The sequence below is a fragment of the Dioscorea cayenensis genome, chromosome 19 (assembly GCF_009730915.1).
Source record: "Dioscorea cayenensis subsp. rotundata cultivar TDr96_F1 chromosome 19, TDr96_F1_v2_PseudoChromosome.rev07_lg8_w22 25.fasta, whole genome shotgun sequence".
NCBI lineage: Eukaryota > Viridiplantae > Streptophyta > Magnoliopsida > Dioscoreales > Dioscoreaceae > Dioscorea > Dioscorea cayenensis.
The window spans coordinates 14,885,914-14,903,314 of NC_052489.1; the positions used below are offsets into that span (position 1 = coordinate 14,885,914).

At 42.1% G+C, this 17,401-nt stretch overlaps 1 non-coding gene across 1 annotated transcript; it reads right to left on the reverse strand.

Moving 5' to 3' along the window:
* Positions 1–4,954: 4,954 nt before the first annotated feature.
* LOC120250936 lies at positions 4,955–5,061 on the reverse strand. Its single transcript, XR_005533265.1, has one exon. It is a non-coding gene; the product is annotated as a small nucleolar RNA R71 (small nucleolar RNA).
* Positions 5,062–17,401: the final 12,340 nt, after the last annotated feature.

Below are 17,401 nucleotides of genomic sequence, written 5' to 3' on the forward strand. Positions count from 1 at the left end.
TTTCTTGTGTTAATTCTAAAAAAATGATGTAATGAAAAAAATGAAAAGAAAGAACAAAATAGTTTTGTTGTTTAGTTGTGCTTGTTGGGTGGAAAGAGCTACCACCTATGATGTATGAAGCTACTCTCATAAGTAAGATACTAGTTAGCCCTAATGAGAGAAAGAGCTATCTCATGGGATGTGTGTAAGTTACCACCCCGGCAGAAAGAACTACCACCTCGAAAATGTGAAATCCACCTTAGCGGTCAATTTGGACTGGGCTACTTTAGAGGCTGTGTGAAGCTACTACCCTTTCTGAATTTTTGTTACTTTTTGTAGATAAATAAGTCCCTTATACGTAGAACTTAGAGGAGTATACTTTGGGTCAACTTGAGTGAGTTCACACACTTACACGATTTCGGGTTTGTCGCCTTTTTGATTCAAGTTTTTAGCAAAAGCATTGATTTTTCGTATTTAGTGTTGAAATTTCCCGTACTTATAGAATGCACTCTTTGTATGCTTTGGTGAACCTAAGGCCAATCACTTCCAATATTTCCTTTGTCTGTGCTTTAATGTTTTAATTTTTGCTTGAGGACAAGCAAAAGCTTAAGTGAGGGGGACTTTGATTAGTGCTTGTGCGATAAGAATACGAAGTGTTCTTTCCTTGTGTTGAGCATTACTTTTCTCAGGTTTTAACGCTAATATGTGTGTATTGATAAACGTCTAAAAGTACATATTTTGCATGTATTTGTTTTGTATTATTCTTTATATTTATTTGTTGAATCGATGCCCTTTTGGTTTAAATTGTGTTATTTTTACATTTCAGGCCCATTAGAAGCCCTGGGGCCTCGGCAATGCGATTGGGGATGAATTCAGCAACAAAGCGGTGTTACTGTAGCAGACACTGTAGCAGACACTGTAGCTCATTGCGGGCTTCTTAGCAGAAAACTGAAATTCCCGAGGGGTTGGCATACGGCCGGTATACTGACCTGTTTACCGATCGGGATCTGGGCATATATAACACTTGTTAGGGCATCAATTAGGGGACTTTTGGCCACCACTCTCCACCATCATTTTCTATAGCTTCAAAGCTGTGGGAGAAGGCAGCTCTGAGGGGCAAATCGAAGGGAGAAGAAGGTTACACTCAAGGAAAACGATCTAGGAGCTCGACGGCAAGGATTCGACGAGTTCTCATCACCACCTTCTAGTCTTCATCTTAGGGGAGTTTGTTATGAGCTTTTCTTTGTATCTCTTATCTTCTACACTTGCTCCTTTGTTGATGACGAGCAAGACTCCCAAGGTCACCGGGCATCCGGTGAACCTTGGGATGAACTTGCTTGTATAGATGCTTTGATTTACATTTATCGTATTTGTGTGGTTTGTGATCCTTTCTTGGTGCTTTTGAATGCTTGGGTATGCATGAGAACTCTGTATATCCATACTTAGACAATACTAGGTTGCATGACCATTGCCCTAGTGTTAGACTCACCAAGCTTGGAAGGGATATATGTATGAATACACCATGACCATTGAGTATTTCATACCCCTCCAACTATTAGGGTTGCACTTTGGTTGGTTTCGGCCCTAATTTGAGATTCCCCTAATTGTAATGCGATCATAGGAGGATTTGGTCGGAAGAGATTCCGGGCCAATACTCTTATTGGATTAGGGATTACCACCGTGACCATCGGGGTGGTCTTTTTTTTTGATGTCTCTTGGTTCAACCACCGTTGCCTTTGTAATTCTAGCATCCATCTAGCTTTAGTAGTCCCGAGGGGATCCTTGCCCGGGGACCTCGCACTTTCATTGTTACTTGCTTCCTTAGTATGTTTATGTGGTGAACCTTAGTCCTTGTGTTTATAGTTTTCTCTTTGTTATTTTACTTATCTTGTTTTAGTAATATATTTGGTAAACTATAAAGTGTCATCTAGGGGGGAGTAATAGCAGATCTTGGGACCTAGGGAATACGACCCCTATGTTACGCACAGGGTATTACTTGACGACCCGTGCGCTTGCGGATTCAATCATGTATTTATGTTAGTTTCATGCAGGTAGGGTTGTGAGGCTGAATATGAAAGTAAGAAGCCAATGTGGGTCGTAAATGCACCAATTTGGAGGAAATCTTACTAAGGTTCGAATACGAAAACATAGGTCGGGTTCGAGATGCGGGAATGTGTGCCAACCTCCTCGTATTCAAGTTAGTATAACTATTTGGAGGGGCACAAGGGCAGTCACATTCAAGCATTCTGACTTGTGCATATAGAACAAGATCTCCACCAACATGTTCGTTATTAAAGAAGTAAAGCGATACACGACGTAAATGTGTGCCCGTTTGCGTTACCTCGATGAAAGCATGGATTCAGGAGTATTTAGGGCCTGTACTATAGTAGGGTACTGTAGCAAGAATACTGTACCATCACTGTTCATAGTCGCCCGAGAAAATAGGAAAATAGAGAATCCACACGGGCGTGTGGAAATTCCTCGCGCCTGTGTGAAAAATCCACAGGGGCGCTCACATGAGCGTGTGGATCCCCGATTCCAGCCCTGATTTTAGTATTCTTTTCTCCATCTTTTCCCCAACTTGAGAGCGGGCTGCAGCTAGGGTTTTGAGAGGTATTGGCTAGGGCTTTGGGAGGTTCTATCGCTCGGACATCGTGTGCCGTTTGGAAGAAGGTTAGTGGGAGAGCTTTCATCGGCACCGGTCCGGCGAGGGACCCTTGCGACGAGTAGAGGACTCTCCACAAGACCATCACCACGACCAATGAGGGGGTTTTCTACGGATACCTTTTTTTTATATTTGATTTCATTGATTGTATTTAGCTCCATGGAGAGCTAAACCCCTAGTGGGTACTTGGGTATTTGTGAACCCTAGGATGTATTCATTTCATTGAATCTCTTTATTATGCTTTTAATTAATTGATGTTTATTATGAGTTCCAATCTCGTATGCTTGATTGTATATATATTCCCCTAGAGTGACACTAGGGTTGAGAGTTATTCTTGGTAACTCTTGTGAGTGAGTGACACACCATGAGAGTTAGACAAAGCTAGATTGGAAAGGGTTGAGAGGGTGAGTCGAGAGGTAGCGAAGCGTCCCCTTTCCTCTCCGGTGTGATATATCCTATCTCCATGTTCCAAGAGTTCTTTGCGGCCATAGTAGAGTGAATGGGCTAAGGGATGACCTTCCACTGTGGCTTAGTTGCGAGTGCAACGGACTGAAGCGTTGAAGAGATTTTAGCATATAGGGCTTAATTGTGTCTAGGGATCTTTCACTTGGACCAAAGGGTTATGTCTATACATAGGAATAGGGTTTATCATTTAGAATCCCTAGAGCTCATTGCAATTCTATACGAGTGCGAGGTATTGAGATTGTTCGATTTCTCCTCCAGGACATGTATAGAGTTAGGCATTATTGACCTTAGATTTAGGGCTATGTAATTAAGGATTTCCATGACTCACTATTGCAATGATTAGGAAGCATAATAGAGGTTTCTTGCACTTGAAATGATTGTCCTAGGCGGAACAATATCCAGGTACCCCATCTTTATCGATTGCCTTACCTTCTCCTTTATTTGTGCTCTCTTTCTTGTTATTTTTACTCTTGAGAATTGAATCTTGTCACACATATCACTATTCATCTTCCACATTAGTTAAGAAACAATTTAAGTGTCTTTATTCTCTACTCTCTGTAGATACGATAGCCACTCGTTTGGGATTATTACTTCGACACCCGTGTACTTTTGGTGTACACGCATATACAGACGTGTTGGATGACCTTCCACTGGGGCTTAGTTGCAGAGGCAACGGAGTGAAGCGTTGAAGTGATTTTAGCACCTAGGGCTTAATTGTGATTAGGCCAAAGTGTTAAGTCTATTTCTAGGAAGAGGGTTTATCACTTGGAATCACTAGAACTCCATGCGATTCTATCTGAGTACGAGGTGTTGAGATTGTTCGATTTCTCCTCATGGACATGGTACAGAGTTAGTCACGGTTGATCTTAGATTGTGGACCGTGTATTGAAGGATTTCCATGACTCATTAATGCATTAGTTGGGAGGTATAATAGTCAGTTTTGCACTTGAAACGATTGTCCTAGGCGAAACAATATCTGAGTACCCCATTTATATCGATTGCCTTATCTCTCACTAACTTGTGCTTTTCTCTCTTGTTTCTTTTATTCTTGTTTACATTACATCTTGTCAACATAATCATTATTCATCTTCACTTGGTTGAGAAACAATTTAAGTATTTTTACTCCCTACTCCTTGTGGATACGATACCCACTCACCTGGGATTTTATTACTTGACAAACCCATGCACTTACAGGACATACAGAAGGGGCGTTGTCAAGTTTTTGGCACCATTGCTGGGGAGTAGGCGTTTAGAGATACTTTGCACTTTGTTTTCTTAGCTATTCATTCATTCATTCTATTTCACATCTTCTTTTTCTTGGCATTGCTCTAGGTTATAACCCGAGGGAACCCTTCGATATTATTTGAAGGAGATCCCAAACTCGAACGTACACTATGAAGAAAAGGGAAAGAACTTGTGCAAGAACCATTAAATCTAGCTGAGGTGGAAGTTAAAGGATCTAACAACATGGCTGAGCAGAATGAATAGCAGAGAACTTTATCTGATTACGCCAAAACGTCAGTACTGGGGACACAATCTAGTATTGTGCGACCCCCGATTAGTGCTCTAAACTTTGAGCTGAAACCAGCATTCATCCAGATTATTCACCAATCAGTGGGGTTCAATGGTGATCCAAATAACCATATAGAGAACTTCTTGGAAGTTTGTGATATCCTAAAGATTAACGGTGTATCGGATCATGCTATTAGATTGAGTGCTTTCCCATTTTCTCTCAAGGGAAGAGCCAAGCAGTGGCTTCATTCCTTGCCAAAAGCATCCATCACGACTTGGAATGAGATGGTCAAAGCTTTTCTTACTAGATACTTTCCTCTGGGAAAGTCCGCCAAGCTTCATAATGAGATATCATCATTCATGCAGATAGAATTGGAATCATTGTTTGAGACATGGGAGCTTTTCAAGGACCTTTTGCGGAGGTACCCACAACATGGATTTCTCGAATGGATGATCATTCAAACTTTCTATAATGGGTTGAATCAGAGTACAAGGCAATTGTTTCATGTCGCTGCATGAGGTACAATGGGGAGTAAAACCACGAAACACGCCCGACAGTTAGTAGAAGACATGGCCATGAACAGTTATCAGTGGAATGCTCGAGAAAGGAAGAAGGTGGCTGGGCTCCATGAAATAGATGCAGTCACCTCTTTGGCAGCCCAAGTGGAATCATTGAGTAAGAAGTTAGACCTTCTAACTTCGAATAAAGTGGCGGCCATGACTACTTGCACTGGGTGTGGCAGAGGACATGCTCTCTCCGATTGCCCGATCTCTATTGGTGATGTATCTTCGGTGGAGAAAGTCGACTTTGTGGGTAATGTAATGTGGGAAAAAGGTAACCCATATAGCAACACCTACAATTAGGGTTGGAAGAATCATCCCAACTTTTCGTGGAGCAACCAAGGACAATCGAATTCCATGGCACCACCAGGTTTCCAACAACAACAAACCCCAAACATGGAAAATAGAGTGTCCGGCTTGGAAACCCGAATGATCGAATTAGAGAAAGCCTTGACTAGATTTGTGCAATCATCGGATACATGGTTCCATTTGGTCGAGGCTACACTTCGCAACCACTCCGCTTCATTACACAACCTAGAAAATCAAGTGGGCTAAATTCCAAAGTCTCTATCAGAGAGACCACAAAGAAGCTTGCCGAGTAATATTGAGACCAATCCATGAGACCATGTGAAGGCGATCACTTTGAGAAGTGGTTGTGAGGTTGAAGGTAGGCTTCCAAGTGAGAAGACCAATGTTGAAGCACCAGAGGTCGTAGAGGTTGAGAAGGGAGTAACAAAGGAGAAGTAGGTGGCACCCCCACCTTACAAGCCAAGAATCCCTTATCCCACTAGATTGAAGAATGACCAAGTGGACGAGCAGTACAAGAAGTTTCTAGGTTTGTTTAGGAAACTACATATAAACATTCCCTTTGTTGAAAGATTTGTTGACCAACAAAAGAAAATTAGAGGAGAGTCCCTCCATGATTCTAGATGCATCTTGCTCGGCGGTATTGCAAAAGAATATGCCGAACAAGAAGAAATGGCATTGTAGACTTAGGGGCCAGTATCAACGTCATGCCATATTCTTTCTTTCAGAAGCTAGGCTTGGAAGAACCTAGGCCCACTAGGATGACATTATAATTGGTGGACCGAACAGTGAGACATCCGAGGGGCATCATTGAAGATGTGCTTATCAAAGTTGACAAGTATATATTTCCTGTAGATTTTATAGTGTTGGATGTCAATGAGGATGCGGATGTTCTTTTGATACTTGGGAGGCCATTCTTGTATAATTTCAAGGTATTGATCAACATGGATGACGGGGAATTGACACTAAGGGTTGGAGATAATAAGCTCACATACTGCCTCGCTGAAGCCATGAGACTTTCTCTTGACTTTGATGATACTCTCTACTTTCTTGACACTCCTGATGAGATAATTGATGAATATATGTAGGAAATGTTTAACCCGGACCCATACGAGGGATTGCTAGACCAAGAAGTGGAGAATGAAGAAGTGCTAATGCTTGGTCTAAAGGAAAAAGTACCATCTACTCCGTGAATCATGAAGAAAGTGTTTCAGAAGATGAAGTGGGCGAGGAGATGCCACAGGAAGCGCCCCAAGGCTGTTGGGGATGTGTGCGAACTGCACAAGTTGGATAAACCTTTGATAGGCGGTAACAAGCCTGATTATGCCCCCTCTACCTATAAGAGGCTTTGCTCATCATGCTTTCAAGGTATAGTTAAGAGGAAAACCTTCATCTATGAGCCCCCGTGAGGTAAGACAAGGTACGTCAGGCATACTGACGTTAAACAAGCGCTTCTTGGGAGGCAACCCAAGCGTTACTGTTTTCTTAGTTGTTAGTTTGGTGTTTGCATAAATAAGACTTTGAGTGTTGCTGTCTTGATTTCTAGATGCTTTTGTTGTGTTTTTCTTGTGGATTTTTGGTGTCATCTTGTGCTTTATTGCGTTTTGGCGGAGAATTTTGGTCAATTGAGCTTATTTTCAGTGTTTTCTCTTGGTAAAGTTGCTTTGTAAGGCAGGCTTTGAGTTTATTTATATGTTCACAAATTTTCTGCAGAGCCTGTAGTGCTTTTGAAGTGTACAGAGAAAACACACGCCCGTGTGGAATTTACGCACTAGCGCGTGTTTTCATTTAGAGCTCATTCAGAGAGGGCACATGGGCGTGGACTCACCCCTGTAAGTGACCTTATGACAGTCCACGCCCGTGTGGAATTTTAGCACGAGCGTGTGTTTCCCTGTAGAGACTTACAAATTTATCCCGAGAAAACACAGGGGCTTGGACTCGCCCCTGTGGATGATTTTCCCATAAACACACGGGCGTGAGTAACATCTACATGCCCATATGGATCTCTGCAGAGAGTTTCTCCTCCATTCCAAGAAGACACAGGGGTGTGTGTCAGCCCCTGTGAATTGCCCAGTAAGAATCCACAGCCGTGCGTAATTTCCGCACGAGCGTGTGAAACACTTTGAGAGTTTCCTCGGTTGGACAGAGAAGCCACAGGTGTGTGCATCTGCCCCTGTGGGTCGGGCGCATGGGCGTGGGTATTTTTCGCATGCCCGTGCGGTTGCATTCAGAGACAGAGGAGTGGTTTCCCGAGAGCACACAGGGGCATGCATCTGCCCTTGTGATTCTCTCCTGTGGGACGCACGGTCGTGGGTAATTTCTGCACGCCCATGTGGATGTGCAGAATTCCAAGAGAGGCGATTTTCCTTTAAAAATCTCGTTGAATCTTTCATCTACTAACCCTCAAGACACTCGAAAATACTCTTGATCAATTTCCTGACTGCTCACCAATGTTTTAAGAGGGATTTCCATTCAATTTCCACGCAATTCGATGTTTTCATACCCATTCATCGGTAAACCTTTTGCTCTATCTCTTATTTACCAATTCTTGTTTTTATTGGATTAAAAGTGTTGAGTTGTGTCAATTTTCACTCTATAATTGTTTATGCATGTTGAGAAAGAGTTTAGACGTGGTTTAAAGGTGTATTTTTGGGAGTATTGACATGTTGCTGTGTGATTTTCGCGCCCAGCAGATACACACGGTCGTCTGAAATTTCCGCACGAACATGTGGAATTCTGCAGTATTATTTCCAGAGCTTCGTTGATAGTTTCTTATCAATTCTTGTAGACATGGCATCTCATTCAAAGAAGCAAGAAGTTAAGAATCCTAGGGAGATCCCACCTGAGCCTATACACATGGAATTCTCGAATCCCGAGCATCAGGCTTGATTTGAGAGATTATCGGCACTCAGTTTTGGTTTGTCTCGCATTGTGGATTTGAGTGTGCTAAGAGAGGTTTGGCAGGGTGATGAGCTAGCCGATGAGATTGATGAGTTGTTAGCAGTAGGAAGGTGGAGAAGATTGTTGACGATCCGAGAGCCAGCTTTCTACGCGTTGACGCTGGAGGTGTTGGTGTCATTCGAGTTTGATCAGTCATATGGGAGTTTGGACACCGTGGATGCTATATAGTTCTGAGCATTCGGACATCAGTTTTGCATGAGTGTCACTGAGTTCTAGGTTTGTATGGGCTTATACGACGAGAGTTACACAAGTACATAGGAGTATGGGCATTTGACGACGGATTTCCAGGGTATGTCAACACCGCAGCAAGCATACCGAGTTTTGTATGGACATGAGCAGTATGAACCGGGAGTGTCCAAGGCCACCAACCTTTCTCAGCTGAGCTATGATATTTACACTCGGTCCTCAGCAGGTCTGTGTCTAGTCGAGGTGACAACACAGCTGTTATGAGCAGGAAGGACTTACTCTATTTATACTCCATGATCTGCAATGTGCCAATTCACCTGGGCCATGTAGTGGCAGACATTTTGAGGGATTAGGGCCAGTTTGCGAGAGTGGGAGTATGATTCGTTGGTCTTTCGTCACTAGACTCATCTTGTGGTTGGGTTTTCTAGACGCTATATGAGATGATGAGATGACGGTAGTGCCTTCCCCTCTTGGAGTTGATACGATTAGGATGATGGGGTTGGTGTGTAGATGTGGGCATGGAGCATACATTATAGCTATGACCACCCCAGAGATCGCTGAGGGTGGAAAGGATGTAGCGGGAAGGATTCCCGATAGGTTCCCGAGCCTTAGTTTGCACAGTTGGGGATCAGAACACCCTTTGCAGCACAGGAGACACTCTGGCACTTAGTGCCTATTTTTATTCCTCCTTGAGCTCATGATCATATTGAGAGTCTTGAGAGTGCTGTGAGTGTATTATGGTCTGAGATCACTGAGATTCGAGTGATACAGTAAGCACAATATACCAATTTGATGGCCCGTTTTGACAGGTTACATCAGTTATTGATTAGCCGATCTCTGGCTCCTCCGGGATCACCATTACCTAATCCACCAGCACCATTTGATTATCCAGCAGAGCCGACAGCTAATGACACCGACACTTGACTTTATTTTTTCATCGTCTTTATTACTTTTACATTTCATTTTGGACTTGTATACTCAGAAAGGACTTTCCTTCTGAGTTTATTTTTAATTTTGTAGTCTCGAGTTGTATTTATTAATTTACCTGTTATGCGTGCAGATGGTCTTGTTAGTATGGGAATTGAGAACTAGTCATGGTCGCGACCGAAGTGCTTTTGCACTTGGTCGTGTGTGCTTCACAACCTGTTTTAACATCACTCCCAAGGATTTAGCTCCATCAAATGCAACACTAGGAGTCAGGGGAGTATTGTTTTGATTGTCTCTTCCATATATATTCTTGATTGTTTTACATTATGAGTGGACTTGCATATGTACATTTGGGACAATGTACACCTTAAGTGTGGGGGGAGTTTCATAGTGCACATGTCTTTTATATTAGTTTTGATTGACATACATGCTCACATAGCCAATGGCGGTTCACCTTAGTTGTAATGATTGTATTCTTGAGACTAGGAGACTTTTTAACATTGAATATCTCATGCTATAGTTCTTGCTTGAATTTTTAAGAATTTTTGCCCGATTGACACTTGTTGCACTACTCGCTCATTAAACTCTTTTGGAAACTCAAGTTCATTGTTGAAGGGACTAGTTATAGTTGTTTCTTTTGTTAATTAAAAAAAATGGAAAAAGCGAAAAGGAAGAACAAATTAGTTTTGTTGTTTACTTGTGCTTGTTGGGTGGAAAGAGCTACCTCCTATGAACTATGAAGCTACTCTCATTAGTAGGATACTAGTTATGCCCTAATGAGAGAAAGAGCTATCTCATAGGATGAGTTAAAGCTACCACCTCGGTAGAAAGAGCTACTACATCGAAAGTGTGAAAGCCACCTTAGCGGCCGCTTTGAAAAGGGCTACCTTAGAGGATGTGTGAAGCTTCTACCACCTTTTTAATTTATGTTACTTTGTGTAGATAAATAAGTCCTTTATAATTAGAACTTTGAGGAGTATACTTTGGGTTGACTTGAGTGAGTTTGCAAACACACTTACACAATTTCAAGTTTGTTGTCCCTTTTGATTCAAGTATTTAGCTAGAGCATTGATTTTTCGTATTTAATGTTGAAATTTCCCTTACTTGTAGAATGCTCTCTTTGTATGATTTGGTAAACCTAAGGCCAAGCACTTCCAATATTTCCTTCATCTATTCTTCAATGTTTTAACTTTCACTTGAGGACAAGCAAAAGCTTAAGTGTGGGGGAGTTTGATAAGTGCTTGTTTTATAAGAATGCGAAATCTTCTTTCCTTATGATGAGCATTACTTTTATCAGGTTTTAGAGCTAATACTTGTGCATTTGTGGTACTTTCATGCATATAGGGTTGTGAAGCTGAATGTTAAAGAAAGAAGCCAATGTAGAGCATGAACGCACTATTTGAAGAAAATCTTAAGCAGGGTCAAATGTGAAGACATAAGTCGGATTCAAGATGCGAGAATGTGTGCCAACCTGCGTGTATTCAAGCTAGCACAATCATTTGGAGGGGCACAAAGGCAGTCACATTCGAGAATCCCGGCTTATGCTTTCATTAATAGATGTTTTATTTGAGTTCCAATCATGAATTCTTTATTGATTGAATCCTCCCTTAGAGTGAAAGTAGGGTTGAGAGTTCATATTGGTGACCCTTGTGAGTGAGTGACACCCCACGAGGGTTAGACAGAGCTAGTTTAGAGAGGGTCAGGAGGGTGAGTCGAGAAGTAGCGGAGCATCCCCTTTCCCCTCCAATGTGATTTATCCTACCTCCATTTCCTTGATCTCTTTATGGTCATAGTAGAAATTGAATTGGCTAAGGGATGACCTTCCGCTGGGCCTTAGTTGCAGAGGCAACTGAGTGAAGCGTTGAACTGATTTTAGAACCTAGGGCTTAATTGTGACTAGGGACCTCTCACCTAGGCCAAAGAGTTAGGTCCATTTCTAGAAAGAGGGGTTATCACTTGGAATCCCTAGAACACCATGCGATTCTATCCGAGTTCGAGGTGTTGAGATTGTTCGATTTTTCCTCCGGGACATGGTATAGAGTTAGTCACAGGTGACCTTAGATTTGGGACCGTGTATTGAAGGATTTGTACGACTCATTAATACGTTAGTTGGGAGGCATAAAAGTTGGTTTTGCACTTGAAATGATTGTCCTTGGCGGAACAATATCCGAGTATCCCATTTATATCAATTGCCTTATTGCTTACTTGTGCTTTTTTCTCTCGTTTCTTTTATTCTTGTTTACATTACATCTTGTCAACACAATCATTATTCATCTTCACTTGGTTAAGAAACAATTTAAGTATTTTTACTCCCTACTCCCTGTCGATATGATACCCACTCACCTGGGATTTTATTACTCTACAAACCTGAGCACTTGTGGGACATACGCAAGGGTGTTATCAACACCTTACATTGTGCTAGGTTGCTTTAGACTCTAGGGATTCCTAGTGATAAACCCTATTCCCTAATATAGATCTAACCCTTTGGTCTAGGCTAAAGACCTCTAACCATATTTAAGCCCAGATACTAAGGATTACTTTAATGCTTCACTCTGTTACTTGTACAACTAAGCCCCAGTGGAGTTCATCTCATAGCACTTCACTCTATTGTGATTGTAAAGAACATTTGGAAGGTGGAGGTAGGATAAATTACACATGAGGAGAAATGGGACGTTCTCTACCTCTCGATTCACCTTCTCAACCCTCTCCAATCTAGCATTGTCTAACCCTCATAGTGTGTCACTCATCCATAAGGATTACCAACATGGATTCTCAACCCTAGTGTCACTCTAAGGGACAATCAACTCAACAAGCATTCAAGATTGGAACTCAATTAAAAACATTAATTAAGGAAGGCATAATAAAAGGTCAAAGAAACAATATCATCCTAGGGTTTACAAGTCCAAGTACCCACTAAGGGTTTAGCTCTCAATGGAGCAAAATATAATAAAAAATGAAGTCTAAAGTAAAGAGATGCAATCCATGAATAAAACCCCCTTGGCGTTTGTGTCTGTGGTCTTGAGGAGTGGCCGCGTCTTCTTCAAAGGTCCCCTTGTGAAGATTAGGTCACACCTCACCAGATCGGTGCCGATGAAAGCTTCCCCAATAACTCTCTTCCAAAGGAAACTCAGTGTCGAAGGCCGTGAACCACTCCAAAAGCCTAGCCAAAGCCTCTCCAAACCCTAGCCATATGCGTCTCCAAATGTGGAGATAGACAGGCCAAAAGATGGGGAAAAGATTCTAAAATTGATTTAAAACCACGACGTAAATAGGGCAAGAATCAGGCATCCACACGGGCATGTGGAATTTCCACACGCCCGTGTGAATTTGCAAAAATAAGGTTTTCAGCGGCCCGTGCGAACAGTAACTGCTACAGTGCCTACCAAAAACACTCCTGAATCCGTACTCTTCATCGAGGCAACATAAATAGGCACATGTCTATACCGTAGATCGAGTTGCATCTTCAAATAAAGCTCATTTGATGGGAATATTGCTAGCCTTGCACAAGTCAGAAAACATGAGTGTGACTGACTTTGTGCTTGATAAGTGCTTGTGTGTTAAGAATGTGAAGTGTTCTTTCTTTACGATAACCATTACTTTCATCATGTTTAAGCGCTAATACATGTGTATTTGTGTTCTTTTGCGCATTTAGGGTTGTGAAGCTAAGTATTAAGAAATGAAGCCAAAAGTAGATCGTGAATGCACTATTTGGTGGAATGTTTAAAGGAACAAACACGAAGACACAAGTGGGGCTCTAAGATACGTGAATATGTGCCAACCTCCATGTAGTCAAGGCATTACAATGAGTTAGAGGGGCACGAAGGCAGTCCCATTTGCGTATCCCGACTTGTGTATTCATAGCAAGATCTTCACCAATGAGGATTGTGATTGAAGAAGAGTTGCGATCTACGGCATAAACATGTGCCCGTTTATGTTGCCTCCATGTAAAGTATGGAATTGGGAGTGTTTTCGTGGAGCACTGTAGCAAAGCATTGTAGCAATATACTGTACCAGGTACTATTTATAGCCGGCCAAAAATCAGGTTTCCAAAGATTCCACACGGGCGTGTGGGAATTCCCCACGCTAGTGTGGAAATTCCACAAGCCCGTGTGGAGAATCCACAGGAGTGTGTAGGTTCCTGATTCCAGCCCTATTTAAGCCGCGATGCAACCCGATTTTTGGAATCCTTTTCCCCTCTTCTCTCCAACTTTTCTCCATCTTTTAAGAGGCCGTCGGCTAGGGTTTGGAGAGGCTTTTGGCAAGTCTTTGGAGTAGTTCTACGAATTCGACACCGCACTTAGCTTGGAAGAAAGTTATTTGGGGAGCTTTTGTCAGCATAGATCCAGCGAGTTACTGTAGCAAACACTGTAACAATTCATTATAGGAAGTACTATTCATACTCGCCCGAGAAAAGTGATTTCTAGAGAATCCACATGGGCATGTGGAAATTCCACACACCCGTACGTTAATTCCACAGGCCCGTGCGATGCATCCACATGGGCGTGTGGATTCCCGATACCAGCTCTATTTAAGGCCCATTTCAGCCCTGATTTCATCATTCTTTTCTCCATCTTTTCCCCACCTTGAGAGAGGACGGCGGCTAGGGTTTTGAGAGGTATTGGCTAGGGATTGGGAGAGGTTCTATAGCTCTGACATCGCGAGCTGTTTGGAAGAAAGTTAGTGGGAGAGCTTTCATCGGCACCGATCCGGCGAGGTGTATCCTAGGCCGGACAAAGGGACCCTTGGACGAGTAGAGGATTCTCCACAAGACCATCATTATTACTATCAAGGGGGTTTTCTATGGATTACTTGTTTTTATGTTCGATTTCATTGATTGTAACTAGCTCCATGGAAGGCTAAACCCCCTAGTGGGTACTTGGATTTGTGAACCCTAAGATGTATTTATTTCATTAAACCTTGTTATTATGCTTTCGTTATTTGATGTTTTATTTGAGTTCCAATCTTGAATGCTTGATTGATTGAATGCTCCCTTAGAGTGACACTATGGTTGAGAGTTCACCTTGGTAACCCTTGTGAGTGAGTGACACACCATGAGGGTTAGACAAAGCTAGAATGGAGAGGGTTGAGAGGGTGAGTCGAGAGGTAGCGGATCATCCACTTTCCCCTTCGGTGTTATTTATCCTACCTCCATTTCCTCGAGTTTTTTGCGGTCATAGTACAGTGAATGGGCTAAGGGATGACCTTCCACTGGGGCTTAGTTGCAGAGGCAACGGAGTGAAGCGTTGAACTGATTTTAGCACTTAGGGTTTAATTGTGACTAGGGACCTCTCACCTTGACCATAGAGTTAGGTCTATTTCTAGAAAGAGGGTTTATCACTTGGAATCCCTAGAACTCATTACGATTTTATACGAGTGAGAGGTTGAGATTTGGGACCATGTATTGAAGGATATCCACGACTCATTAATGGATTAGTTATAGGGCATAATAAAGGGTTTTGCACTTGAAAGATTGTCCTAGGCGGAACAATATCTGGGTACCCCATTTATATTGATTGTCTTACCTTCCCTTTACTTGTGCTCTTTTTCTTGTCTCTTTTACTTTTGTTACATTACATCTTGTCACACAACTATTATTCATTTTTCGCTTAGTTAAGAAACACTTTAAGTGATTTTATTCCCTACTCCCTATGGATATGATACCCACTCATCTTGGATTTATTACTTCGACAAACCCGTCCACTTGCGGAATATATGCAAGGGACGTTGTCATGAACCCTAGGATGTATTTGTTTCATTAATATTCTATTATGTTTTCCTTAATTGATTTCTTTAATTGAGTTTCAATCTTAAATGCTTGTTGAATGATTTCTCTGTTAAAGTGACACTAAGGTTGAGAGTCTACATTGGTAACCTTTGTGAATGAGTGACACACCAAGAGGATTAGACATTGCAAGATTAGAGAGGGTCGAGATGGTGAGTCGAGAAGTAACAGAGCTTCCCCTTTCCTTTCCGATGTGATTTGTCCTACCTCCAGGTTCCAAGAGTTCTTTGCGGTCACAGGCAATGGAGTGAAACGTTTAAGTGGCCTTAGCACCTAGGGCTTAATTGCGACTACGGGTCTTTCACCTGGACCAAAGGGTTAGATCTATACATTGGAATAGGGTTTATCACATGGAATCCCTAGAGTGTCTTGCAACTCTACACAGTATGAGGTGTTAAGATTGATAGATTTCTCCGCCGGGACATAGTGTAGAGTTAGTCACGGTTAACCTTAGGTTTGGGTCCATGTGTTTAAGGATTTCCATGACTCATTAAGCATCAATTAGGAGATGTAATAGTTGATTTTGCATATGAAGTAATTGTTCTAGGTGGAACAATATCCGAGTACCCCATTTCTATCAATTGCCTTACCTCTCATCTATTTGTGCTTCTCTCTTTCTTGTTTCTTTTATTCTTCCTTTCGTTACATTTTATCAAAAAAATCATTATTCTGTCTTCGCTTAGTTAGATAACAATCTTGGTATTTTTATTCGCTACTCCCTCTGGATACGATGCCCACTTACCTTTGATTTATTACTTCAACAAACCCGTGCACTTGCGGGTCACACGCAAGGGACGTTGTCAGTGCCCCTCCAATTTTCATATTCCATTGAGCATAATGGAGATTGGCACACACTCATACATCTTTGGGAACAACTTGTGTCTTCTCATTTGTTCACTTCAAGATTCCATAAACATTATGCATTCACAATCTACTTTGGCTTCTTTCTTCTCTATTTGGATCCACAACCCTATATGCGCAAAAGAACACAAAAACACATCTATTAGCGATAAAATATAAGAAAAGTAATGCTCATTGTAAGAAAAGAATACTTCGTATTACTAATACACAAGCACTTATTGATAAACGCCTAAATGTACGTATTTTATACGTATTAATCTTGTATTACTTGTCTATATTTTAATGAATTGATGTCCGTTTATGTGTAATTTGGTTATTTCGGTGTTGCAGATCTTAAAAGAGCCGAACGAAGCTCAAAAATGCAAATTTGATGAATTCGACACCAAAAACTGCATTTTTTGGCTCCCAGCAATGTAGTGTACTGTAGCTGATCACTATTCATGCTGCGGGCATTTGGCTGTGAGCTTCACGGGCTCCATGCGCCCGCATGGGTGCCCGTGAGGTTTTTTGGGTCCCAGCACCGGCATATTTTCTGGGCAAAATGGCTGTGAGCTTCACGGGGCTCCATGCGCCCGCATGGAGCCCGCATGGACCTGACGGTATATATTTCGGGCTGAACTTTTAGGGCAAAAAAAAGAGGTTTTTGGAAGAGGCTTTTGGGGGGAGTTCTTGGAGCCGACTTCCACCAGTTTAAAGGAGGCAAGATTACATATTTTGGAGAAGGGGAATCAAAGGGAGAAGCTTGGTTTGGCCAGATCTTTTTCGATCTCTTCTTTGGGAGCTTGTAGACGACAAGGGAAGCCGCCCCGTTCGCGGCGTCCGTGGAAGCTTTACACCTCACTTGGCTTGTCATCTCACTTCTATTGTTTGAGGGAGTTTTCTTATGCCATTTGTAGTTGTTTTCATGGACCTATTATTTGTATTTGTTTGCATGGACGAGTAGACCCCAAGGTCACCGGATGCCGGTGAACCTTGGGGTGAACTTGTGTATTTGGATGATCTAGTTTTGTTTATTGCAATTGTTGTGTGTTTGTGATTCATTCTTGGTGCATTCGATGTGTTGCTTACATGAGAACTCTATAAACCAACTCCTAGGTTGTACTTGGTAGCGTGACCATCGCCCTTGTACTAGACACACCAAGTTTGAAAGGGATTCATGTACGAATACACCGTGACCATCGGGTATTTCGTACCCC